Source organism: Eschrichtius robustus, unplaced genomic scaffold (assembly GCF_028021215.1).
Source record: "Eschrichtius robustus isolate mEscRob2 unplaced genomic scaffold, mEscRob2.pri scaffold_760, whole genome shotgun sequence".
Classification (NCBI taxonomy): Eukaryota; Metazoa; Chordata; class Mammalia; order Artiodactyla; family Eschrichtiidae; genus Eschrichtius; species Eschrichtius robustus.
Window position 1 is genome coordinate 26,802 of NW_027175637.1, and position 10,788 is coordinate 37,589.

The 10,788-nt window shown below is 62.1% G+C and overlaps 1 long non-coding RNA gene across 1 annotated transcript; it reads left to right on the forward strand.

Annotated features, from left to right (window-relative positions):
- Positions 1 to 3,237: 3,237 nt before the first annotated feature.
- Positions 3,238 to 4,457, forward strand: LOC137758228 (uncharacterized). Its single transcript, XR_011072872.1, has 3 exons — positions 3,238 to 3,351; positions 3,801 to 3,931; positions 4,372 to 4,457. It is a non-coding gene; the product is annotated as an uncharacterized lncRNA (long non-coding RNA).
- The last annotated feature ends 6,331 nt before the right edge of the window (positions 4,458 to 10,788 follow it).

The following is a 10,788-nucleotide window of genomic DNA, read 5'->3' on the forward strand; positions in this document are numbered from 1 at the left end:
CGGCGACCACACCCCTGCAGGGCCCTGTGCCCGTCCTCCCTGCCCCCTGCCCAGGGCTCGGAGAACAGCAGTCTCTGTGGGGCAACCCGCTTCCAAGCCCTTCAGTGACCACGGAGGACTGGGAACGGGCTGGGCTACCGGGGAGCCTGGGCATCCAACACCTGAGCTCAGCCCTGGGGGCTCACGTGAGGGCAGGGGCTGGGGGTTGCGGGCGGTGAGCGGAGGGGCCTCCAGCCGGCATCAGCCTGGGCCCTGGACCCGGGGAAAGGCCTCACCCTCTCAGTCCTGACCTGCCGCTCAGGAACCCTGTGGCCCACCAGCCCGAGGCTTGTGTCGCCCGCCATGGACTGCCCGGCACACGGCTGGGGTGCCAACGCCACACCTGGATTTTGCACGGGGACCACCTGGGGGCTCGGTGCACAGGAAGACGAGCAGCCCCCAGGCCCCGACACGCCCCTTCCATATCCATCGAGAGGTGCCTGATGGAAGGCCGGCTGTGCTCCTTTTCAAGCCCCAGGGAATTCACACGAACAGCCCTCCCGGCCACGGGGTGCCTGCCCACCGGCTCTGGGCCTGCGACCAGCCCAGAACACAGAAGGCACCGAAGTGGGTGCAGGGAGCTGAGCCGGGGCTGCAGAAGGGCAGACACCACAGCCTGGTCCACAACCGACTGCCCTAGGGCGGGTGAGAACGGGCGGGCAGGCTGAGGGGAGGACAGAGCGTGGCACCGCCTGCCCGCCTGGGCCACGGGGAGAAGGTCGGGGCGCCGCCCGCGCGCTCGCTCCGCTGCCTGGCGTCCTTTGTGGGGGCGAAGGGCCGGAGGCAGGGCTCCCGAGGAGCTCAAAGGCCCGGGAAGGACACACGGGACGGTCCAGAGCCACCCTACCGCTCCAGTGGTGCAGCACCCTCTCTGAATTCCTACTGCCACCAAAACACATCCCTAAGGCCTTTGGGAAGAATCGCTAGGACCCAGGAAGGCAGCCCCCTGCTGTGGTCCAGACTTCAGCAGCTGCCGATGATCAGAGGGAGCCAGCCGGCCGGCCTTGAGCAGGAGGACAGGACACGGGGACAGGGACAGCCACAGCCGGGCTTCCCACAGCTGTGCCCACCGCCAGAACCAGCTCCAGCCAATCACAGCCCCCGAGATGCCAAACAGTGACGGGCGAGAGGCTGGCAGGAAACTGACACCCCCTCACTGGAGAGCCTGCCCGGCCGGGGTGCGGGGCACCATCCCCGTCTGAACTCACCCCACAGCTCAGCCATCTCCCAGTGACCCAGACGCGTCACCACGGCCCCAGGGCTGATCCCCGACCAAGGTCAGAACTCCCCCCAGTGTGACGGCCCCCATGCCACTCCTGTGGTGGAAGGGACGGCAGGCAGAGACCAGGAGTAGAGTCTTTTTATTAACGGCTGCGTTTTCAAAGAACCGTTTTGTTACCAGGAAAGCTCCCCAGGAAGGGATTGCATTAGTGCAACAAGGGGGAGCCTTGATGCCAGGCTCTCCAGACACTTCCAGGTGGAGAGTTTTGGCCTAGGCCGGCCGCCGGGGACTCAGGGGCTGGGAGGACACGCGGCCCCTCCCCCGCCCCGACGGGGCGCTAAGGCACCCGGCCCGCCTGGGTGGGCAAAACCCCGTGCCTTCAGCAGGCCGGCGGCTTGCAGCCCTCAACCTGCAGCCCTTTGCTCAGGAGGAAGGCGTCCTGCGTGGGGTCACAACCCAGGAAGAGCTTCACCATGCCCTTGGCATCCTCGGAGCCCCCTGGCCTCAGAATGCAGCTTCTGTAGTCCATGGCAACCTGACGAGAGGGGGTGGGGCTGCAGGAGGGTGGAGCACCCCCTTCACTGAGGGTGTGGGTGTGGCCACCTCTGCTGTGACTCAAGAAAGGGCAGGGGAGCAGGGGGTCCAGGGCAGGGCCCTCAGAGCCTGGCAGGCCCAGGCGGGCGGCACAAGCATCTAGGCCCAGGCCAAGGACCTCCGTGTTGGTCTGCATGGCAGGCTGGCCTCTCACCTTGCCACTCAGGACGCCCTCCCGCTTGAAACGTGTGTGGAACGTGTCCGCGGAGTACACCTCGCTGCACAGGTAGCCATAGGACTGGGCGTCGTAGCTTCCTGCCAGGTGGCCGAAGGTCGCAAGCAGGTGGGTCCCTGGGACACACGCGGAGAAGCTCCTGCCCGGCCCCCTGGCCGCTCCGTGCCCCTTCCCCAGAGAGGGGGCCTCAAAGCAGCCCTGTCTGAGTCCCCTGCCACTAGAGGGAGTATTGGCCCAACACTTCTAGAAAACGGGGACCTTGCGGGCAACTCAGTGGAGGGACACAAATAAATTTTTGCCGACTTTCTGCTGAAGCTCACGAGGGTTCACCCCGAAGCCTCTTACAAGGTCAGCTGCCCGAGGCTCCGAGGGATGAGTCAGGGCTCACCTTCCAGCACGGGGAGGGCGCGGGTTCAAGCGCTCACGAGGGAGTGAACTGCGTCTCCGCACCGACACGCACGGGCAAACCTCGTCGACGCGTTCCGTCCGGGGTATGAAGCCCTCTCCTGCCTCTTCCAGGCTCTCCAGAAAGCACGTGCAGATACGCCCACCCCACCCTCGGACTCCGCGGGCCACAGCTGGAGGGACCAGCCCAGGAACCGAGGCAGGAAGAGGCCAGAGGTCAGCGGGCCTCGGCCAGAGCCCGTCAGTCGGTCCCCCTTCACACACCACCAGAGGATCCTCTTGACCTGGGCAGTAGCCGCCAAGCGACCGCTAAGGTGGGCCCGGCGTGCACTTGGCTACCTGGCGTGGCTGGGACCCCGAGGACCTCCTGGCAGAGGCGGGCATTCTCCTGGGCCGGGTCCGCGGGCGTCTGCGTGTGCAGGGCCTTGTCCACCTTGGCCAGGACGATCTGGCGCAGGTTGAAGAGGCCTGGAGGGCGGGAGGAAGGAGACGGGGGGCTGGCACTGTGTGCAGGCCGCGCTTTCCAGCCGGGCGGTCCGGGAGCCCCTTTCCTTTCCCTCGGCCCGACCGCACCGGGGTTGGCCAGCCGGGACTTGATGAGTTGGCCAGCAGCTCTGGGGGACGGCGCTGCCCGTGCCCCACCGAGACTGGCAGCAACGCCAGGGCTTCACAGGGCGCGGCGCTCCCGGCCCCAGAGCCTTCCCTCTGGTTCTCATCACCGGCTGTCGCCAGAGTCGCAGGTAACGTGCCTTTCTTGTCGTTTGTCTTTTTTTCGGCCCTCAGCCACGCAAAGGTGTGAAGCCCTGACACTCGCTGCCACGTGGAGGCACCCTGAGAACACGATGCTCAGCGAGACAAGTCAGACACAGAAGGGCACACAGGGTGTGACCCCACTGAGGGGGAACATCCAGAACAGGTAGATCCACAGAGTCAGAGTGGGTTCCTGGTTGTTAGGGGCAGGGGGCGGGGAGGGAATGATAACTAAGGGCGTGAGGGACATTTTTGGGGTGAGGGAAATGTTCCAAAACAGGGCAGTAGTGACGGCTGCACAGCTCAGTAAAGTGTCCCCACGCGCTCCGGTGCAGCCTGTGAGAGCATCGCTCTCAGGACGAAGGGCTGACCGCAGGAAGACTGAAGGAGCACTGGGTCCTGGGCCCAGACGCTCAGCTGGGGACACCCCCGCCCCCCCGGTGGGGAAGTCCCTGGGACTTGCTGAGCCTCCACCGAGACTGGCAGCAGCCCCAGGGCCTCACAGGGCGCGGCGCTCCCGGCCCCAGAGCCTTCCCTCTGGTTCTCATCACCGGCTGTCGCCAGAGTCGCAGGTAACGTGCCTTTCTTGTCGTTTGTCTTTTTTCCGGCCCTCAGCCACGCAAAGGTGTGAAGCCCTGACACTCGCTGCCACGTGGATGCACCCTGAGAACACGATGCTCAGCGAGACAAGTCAGACACAGAAGGGCACACGGTGTGACCCCACTGAGGGGGAACATCCAGAACAGGTAGATCCACAGAGTCAGAGTGGGTTCCTGGTTGTCAGGGGCAGGGGAGGGGAGGGAATGATAACTAAAGGCGTGAGGGACATTTTTGGGGTGAGGGAAATGTTCCAAAATAGGGCAGTAGTGACGGCTGCACAGCTCAGTAAAGTGTCCCCACGCGCTCCGGTGCAGCCTGTGAGAGCATCGCTCTCAGGACGAAGGGCTGACCGCAGGAAGACTGAAGGAGCACTGGGTCCTGGGCCCAGACGCTCAGCTGGGGACACCCCCGCCCCCCCGGTGGGGAAGTCCCTGGGACTTGCTGAGCCTCCACCGAGACTGGCAGCAGCCCCAGGGCCTCACAGGGCACAGCGCTCCCGGCCCCAGAGCCTACCCTCTGGTTCTCATCACCGCCTGTCACCAGACTTGCATGCAACGTTCCTTTCTTTTCTTTTGTCTTTTTAAAGGCAACTCTTGAATACACGTATTTAACATGCAGGGAACCAGTCCTGACTCCTTGATCTGCGGCTTCCAGGCTCCAGAGTCTCGAGGACATCCACTTCCATTTTTTTACACGCCCTGTGCGTGGGGTTTGATGATGGAAACTGACACCGAGGGCGTCACCACGTGCGGGGTGACATCAGCGGAAGAATCCCGTGGCGAGGGCCTGCCTGAGAACCACGGGAGAGCCCGGGCCCTCCCCGCCCCCTGCCTGCAGCCCCGCGCCCGCACCCACCTGGGAGCGGAGCTGGTGCATCGCTTGCCAGAACTCATGGAAGTAGGTCTCCAGCTCATCATGCTGCAACAGGGAGGGCGGGTTGGGCGTAGACTTGGTGAAGTTGGCCACCATGGCCGCGATGGCAATCTGGCGCCTCCCATCCTGCTGCAGGCAGCCCGGCTGCAGGCCAAAGCAGGCCATGTGCCCAGACTTCCCTTCCCTGGGGAGGGACGCGGGTGAGGCCCCGCTTCCACAGAGGAGCCCTGGCCCACGGCCGACAGGTTCCCCCACGCATGCACCGAGGGTAGAGGTCCAGGTAGAACTTGCCGATGGATGACCTTGTCCGCGGCCGCGTCCCGGACCGTGTAGAGCCTCACATCTCCGTGACACACGTTGGCACCCTCCTCCAGGTCGAAGGTCAGCCCCAGCAGCTCCTGGGAGATGCCCAGCCACCCGCGCGTGACCACCTGCATGGGGAAGGACTCATCGAGCAGGTACTGGTCCACGTGGTAGCGCGTCTCCTCCCCCTGGTTCATGTAGCAGCACAGGTCCTAGACGTTGATGGGCCCGTCAAAGTGCAGGCCCCGCCTCTGGCACTTGGCCTTCTTTAGGTCCAGGATCACGGCCGCTCCTGCTCCCCGAGGGGCTTCAGCTTCTGGGCCAGCTCATCTGCGGGCGGAGGGGAGAGGTTCGGCTATGTCCCTGTGGCAGCCTCCCAGCCGCCACCCACCCCACGCCCCTCGAGGCAGAATGAAGGGTTGGGGAAGGCGACCCCCAAGGGCTGACACAGTCGGGTCTCAGGCAGCACCACGTCCAGTCAAGGTCCGCCTGACCCTCGGGGAGGCGGGGTTACCTAGGAAAGTGGCCACCACCTGGCTGGTCTTGGCCATGTTCATCTCCAGCACGGAGTCGGCACGCGTGCTGAACCCCAGCAGGCGGGACTTCTGAGCCTGCAGCCTTACCAGCTCCCCGAGGATCGCGCAGTTCTCCTGGAACCCAGAGACGGCCAGCGCTGGGGACCGTGGGCCACGCCCTCCCCACGGGCCCCGGGCCAGGTCTCTGAGGGCGGGCAGGGCTCTCAGGCCACTGGCGGGCACAGCCAATCCCCCTCCCTCCTCCTCCTGGCCCGGATTTCTAGACACTTTGGTGCTGTCCTAACACGTGGTCTTTATGAACACAGGTCCTTTTGGGACCAGAAACGGCGTGAACCGTGATGAGCTCTAAGGCCAAGGGCAGGAAGAAATGTGACCAGGCTCTCCAGGAGCCACCCAGGGGCCTCCCCGGGCTCAACAATACAGACTCGGCTGCCGTGCAGACAGCAGGTCATCCCCACGGTGCCCGAACACCCAGCCCCATGGACGGCGAGACGCCTGTTGCTGCAGGTGGCCCGGGGCTGGCTGGTGAGGCCCTGCCCCAGGCGGGCGTACGCCACCTTCTCTGGGGCCACCTCTCCGGCTCTGCGGTGGGGTTCTCCTGGGAGCCCCCAGTCACCACAGGACCAACGTGGCCTGTCTGCAGCCCAAGAAGGTGGGGACACAGGACTGTCCCCCATGCCCCCCACATCACCCACGAGGCCGAGCAAGCACCAGTGGTGTCTGCGGGGAAGATGAAGGGCTCACGCACAGCCCCCATCTACTGAAGATGCTGAACAGGAGAAGCACAGACTGCAGCCACACGCGGTATGGACCAAACGCAAGTGTCCTTGCAGGAACCGATGTCTGAATGTCAAGGCCATACCCGGGCCACAGTGAGAAGGCCCAGACCCCACGCAAGGCACAGAGAGGAGATGGGGGGAACATCTGCGAATCTGAGCTCATCGGGCATCACCCCAGAAGGAGAGGGAGAGGAGGAGGGAGAGGGAGAGGGAGAGGGAGGGAGGTACAGACGTCTCTCCCTTCCCTGGGGGTTCTCTAGTGCAGCCAAGGCTGAAAAGCACTGCATTTCGGGAGATGGGTCCTCGTGGAAAAGTTAAATAGTAGCTCATGGCATTATCGACACATATTAAAAAGGCCCCAAATCTTGGGGAGTCAGGGAGGGGAGCTGGCGGCTGCCTCGTAAAGGAGGAGAGATTGGGCGTCAGAGGAGGTGCCTGTGCAGCCCGCCGCCGCTGCCCAGGACCCCGCAGACTTCATCTCCCAGCTGTGGTCCCGGGCTGGAAGGCAGCGGGGAGGTCAAGCCGTCCAAGCATCAACGTTGACTTCAGGGCTGATCTAAAAGGCGCCTGGTGTTTGTTGAAGCAGAAGAAAGAGAAAGCAGTGGGGAGAGGAGGGGAGGGGGAGGGAGCCCCCATCAGCCCTTCTCCCTCTCTCCCTCTCTGTCTCCCTCTCTCTCTCCTTCCCTCCCTCCCTCTACCTCCCTGCTTCTCACTCTCACTCTCCCTCCATCTCTCCCTCTGCCTCTCTCCCTCTCCCTCTTTCCCTCTCCCTCTCTCCCTGTCCCCCTTTCCCTGTCCCTGTTTCCCTGTTCCGCTCTTCCGATACCTCATTCCCTCTCCCTCTCTCCCTCTCTCCCTCTCTCCCTCTCGTGCTCCCTCTCCCTCTCCCTCCACCTCCTTCCCTCTCCGGAGAGGGTGCCTGCTTCCTTCTCTGTCTCCCTCTCTGGAGAGGGAAGGAGGTGGAGGGAGAGGGATAGAGGGAGGGAGGGAAAGACAAAGGCGTCTCTCCCTCCCTCCCTCCCTCCCTCTCTCCCTCCCTCTCTCCATCTCCCTCACTCCCTCCCAGAGATGGAGAGACAGAGGAAGAGGCAGAGACAAGGGAGAGGGAGAGGGAGAGAGAGGGGGGAGGGAGGGAGAGGGAGAGAGAGGGGGGAGGGAGGGAGAGAGAGAGAGGTGTCTTCCTCCCTCCCTTTCCCTCTCTCCCTCCCTCTCTCCCTCTCCTGCTCCCTCTCCCTCTCTGGAGAGGGAAGGAGGTGGAGGGAGAGAGAGCAGGAGAGGGAGGGGGGAGAGGGGGAGAGGGAGAGAGGGATAGAGGGAGGGAAGGAAAGACAAAGACGTCTCTCCCTCCCTCCCTCTATCCCTCTCTCCCTCCCTTTATCCCTCTCTCGCTCCCTCTCTCCCACTCCCTCGCTCCCTCTCCTCCCTCTCCCTCTCCCTCCGTCTCTCCATCTCCCTCACTCCCTCCCAAAGATGGAGAGACAGAGGAAGAGGCAGAGACAAGGGAGAGGGAGAGGGAGAGAGAGGGGGGAGGGAGGGAGAGAGAGAGAGGTGTCTTCCTCCCTCCCTTTCCCTCTCTCCCTCCCTCTCTCCCTCTCCTGCTCCCTCTCCCTCTCTGGAGAGGGAAGGAGGTGGAGGGAGAGAGAGCAGGAGAGGGAGGGGGGAGAGGGAGAGAGAGGGATAGAGGGAGGGAAGGAAAGACAAAGTCGTCTCTCCCTCCCTCCCTCTATCCCTCTCTCCCTCCCTTTATCCCTCTCTCGCTCCCTCTCTCCCACTCCCTCGCTCCCTCTCCTCCCTCTCCCTCTCCCTCCGTCTCTCCATCTCCCTCACTCCCTCCCAGAGACGGAGGAAGAGGCAGAGACAAGGGAGAGGGAGAGGGAGAGAGAGGGGGGAGGGAGGGAGAGAGAGAGAGGTGTCTTCCTCTCTCCCTTTCCCTCTCTCCCTCCCTCTCTCCCTCTCCTGCTCCCTCTCCCTCTCTGGAGAGGGAAGGAGGTGGAGGGAGAGAGAGCAGGAGAGGGAGGGGGGAGAGGGAGAGAGGGAGGGAAGGAAAGACAAAGACGTCTCTCCCTCCCTCCCTCTATCCCTCTCTCCCTCCCTTTATCCCTCTCTCGCTCCCTCTCTCCCACTCCCTCGCTCCCTCTCCTCCCTCTCCCTCTCCCTCCGTCTCTCCATCTCCCTCACTCCCTCCCAGAGACGGAGGAAGAGGCAGAGACAAGGGAGAGGGAGAAGGAGAGAGAGGGGGGAGAGAGAGAGAGGTCTCTTCCTCCCTCCCTTTCCCTCTCTCCTTCTTCTCTCCCTCTCTCCCTCTCCCTCTCTCCCCCCTCCCTCTGCTCCTCTCCCTCATCTCTGCCTCTCCCTCCATCTCTCCCTGTCTGAGAGGGAATGAGGGAGCGGGAGAGACGGAGGGAGCGGGAGAGACGGAGGGAGAGGGAGAGACGGAGGGAGCGGGAGAGACAGAGGGAGGGAGAGGGAGAAGGAGGGAGGGAGAGGGAGAGAGGAAGGGAAAGGGCGAGGGAGAGGGAGGGAGGGCGAGACATCTCTCCCTCTCCCTCTCCCTCCCTTCCTCTCCCTCTCCTAGAGGGAGGGAGGGAGAGGGAGAGACAGAGGGAGAGGAGAGGGAGGGAGCGAAGGAGAGGGGGAGTCGGAGAAGGAGGTAGGGAGAGGGAGAAGGAGAGAGGGTGCCTGCTTCCCTCTCTGTCTCCCTCCCTCCCTCTCCGTGTCCCTCTCTCCCCCCTCTCCCTCTCCCTCTGTCTCTCCCTCTCTGGGAGGGAGAGAGGGAGAGGGAGCAGGAGGGAAAATGATGGAGGGATGGAGAGGGAGAGAGGGTGAGGGAGAGAAGGAGAGGAGGAGGAGAGAGGCAGAGGGAGGGAGGAAGAGACCTCTCCCTCCCTCCCTCTGCCTCCCTCCTTCTCCTCCCTCTTCTCCCTCTCTCTCCAACTCTCCCTCTCCCTCCGTCTCTCCATCTCCCTCACTCCCTCCCAGAGAGGGAGAGACAGAGGTAGAGGCAGAGCGGAACACGGAAACAAGGACAGGGAAACAGGCACAGGGAGAGAGGCAGGGACAGAGGGAGAGGAGAGGGAAGAGGGAGAGGAAAGAGGGAGAGGAAAGAGAGAGAGGGAGGGAGAGAGGGAGAGACAGATGGAGAGAGAGGGAGGGAGAGAGAGAGAGGGAGAGGGAAAGAGGTAGAGGGAGAGCAGAACAGGGAAAGAGGGACAGGGAGGGAGAGAGGGAGGAGAGGAAGCAGGGAGAAAAGAGAGAAAGAACACACCATCTACATTTCTGTCAGATGACACCGGGGATCCTTACACAACCAGGAGAAAATAACACAGGGAGGCTCTTTCTCAGCTGGAACTGGAACTGCAGAGGGGGCCAAACACCACCAGGCTGGCCACACATGTCCAGCCGCCGCTCCAGCCCCGTCAGCCGTGAGTCCGGTCACCAGGGCTCTGAGTGTCTGCTCCAGGGAGCTGGGGTTCACCCTCTCACCGGGGAGGCCGGGCCAAGACCGCGGGGCCCCGGGCTGGACACATAGGGGGAAAAGCATCCCCACAGGACAGCTTGTGCGAGCAGATTCAGCTGCCAGATTCTAGAGGCCCGGGACCACCCTGTGGCCCGTGAAAAACAGGAGGCCACGAGGGTCTTGCATCGTGATTCCTGTCCGTTGGACTGTAAAGTTTATGTAGGGAATCTTGCAAACAGTGGTAACAAGGCTGAATTGGAACGAGATTTAGGCTATTACGGACCACTCTGAAGTGTGTGGGTTGCTAAAAGCCCTCCCGGCTTCGCTCTTGTTGAATGTGAAGATCCCCGAGATGCAGCCGATGCTGTCCGAGAACTAGATGGGAGAACACTATGTGGCTGCCGAGTAAGAGTGGACCTGTCGAATGGGGAAAAGAGAAGTCGAAATCGTGACCGCCTCCTTCTTGGGGTCGTCGCCCTCGAGATGATTATCGGAGGAGGAGTCCTCCACCTCCCACACATCTCCAAGATGGAGAGCCTTCTCCGTCAGCCAGAGCAGGTCCCTTTCTAGATATAGGAGAAGAGAGAGATGACTGTCCCAGGAGAGAAATCACAAGCCGTCCCGATCTTTCTCTAGGTCTCCTAGCCGATCTAGGTCAAATGAAAGGAAATAGAAGACCACTTTGCAAGAGGAGTGGTGTACAGGCAATAACTTCATTTGACAGGAGTATGTACAGAAAATTCAAGTTTTGTTTGAGACTTCTGAAGCTTGGTGCACTTTTTAAATGTTTTAGTTGTTCACATTTGTTTGTCTCTTGGGACAGTGACCCATAAAGGTGTCATTCTCTATGGTTTGAAATGGGTCACATGAGGCATGTGATATGAAGAATTGTTACCTTCCAATGTTCCCTTAAGCAAAATTGAATTTGCTTTGAATTTTTGGTCTTGCCTAGACTGATAATAAAACTTTAACTCCTGCCCACCTAAAGTGTGATGTTTACTATTATGGAAACAACACTGGCAAACGTGTAAAAGACTTTCTGTAGCTGGGATATG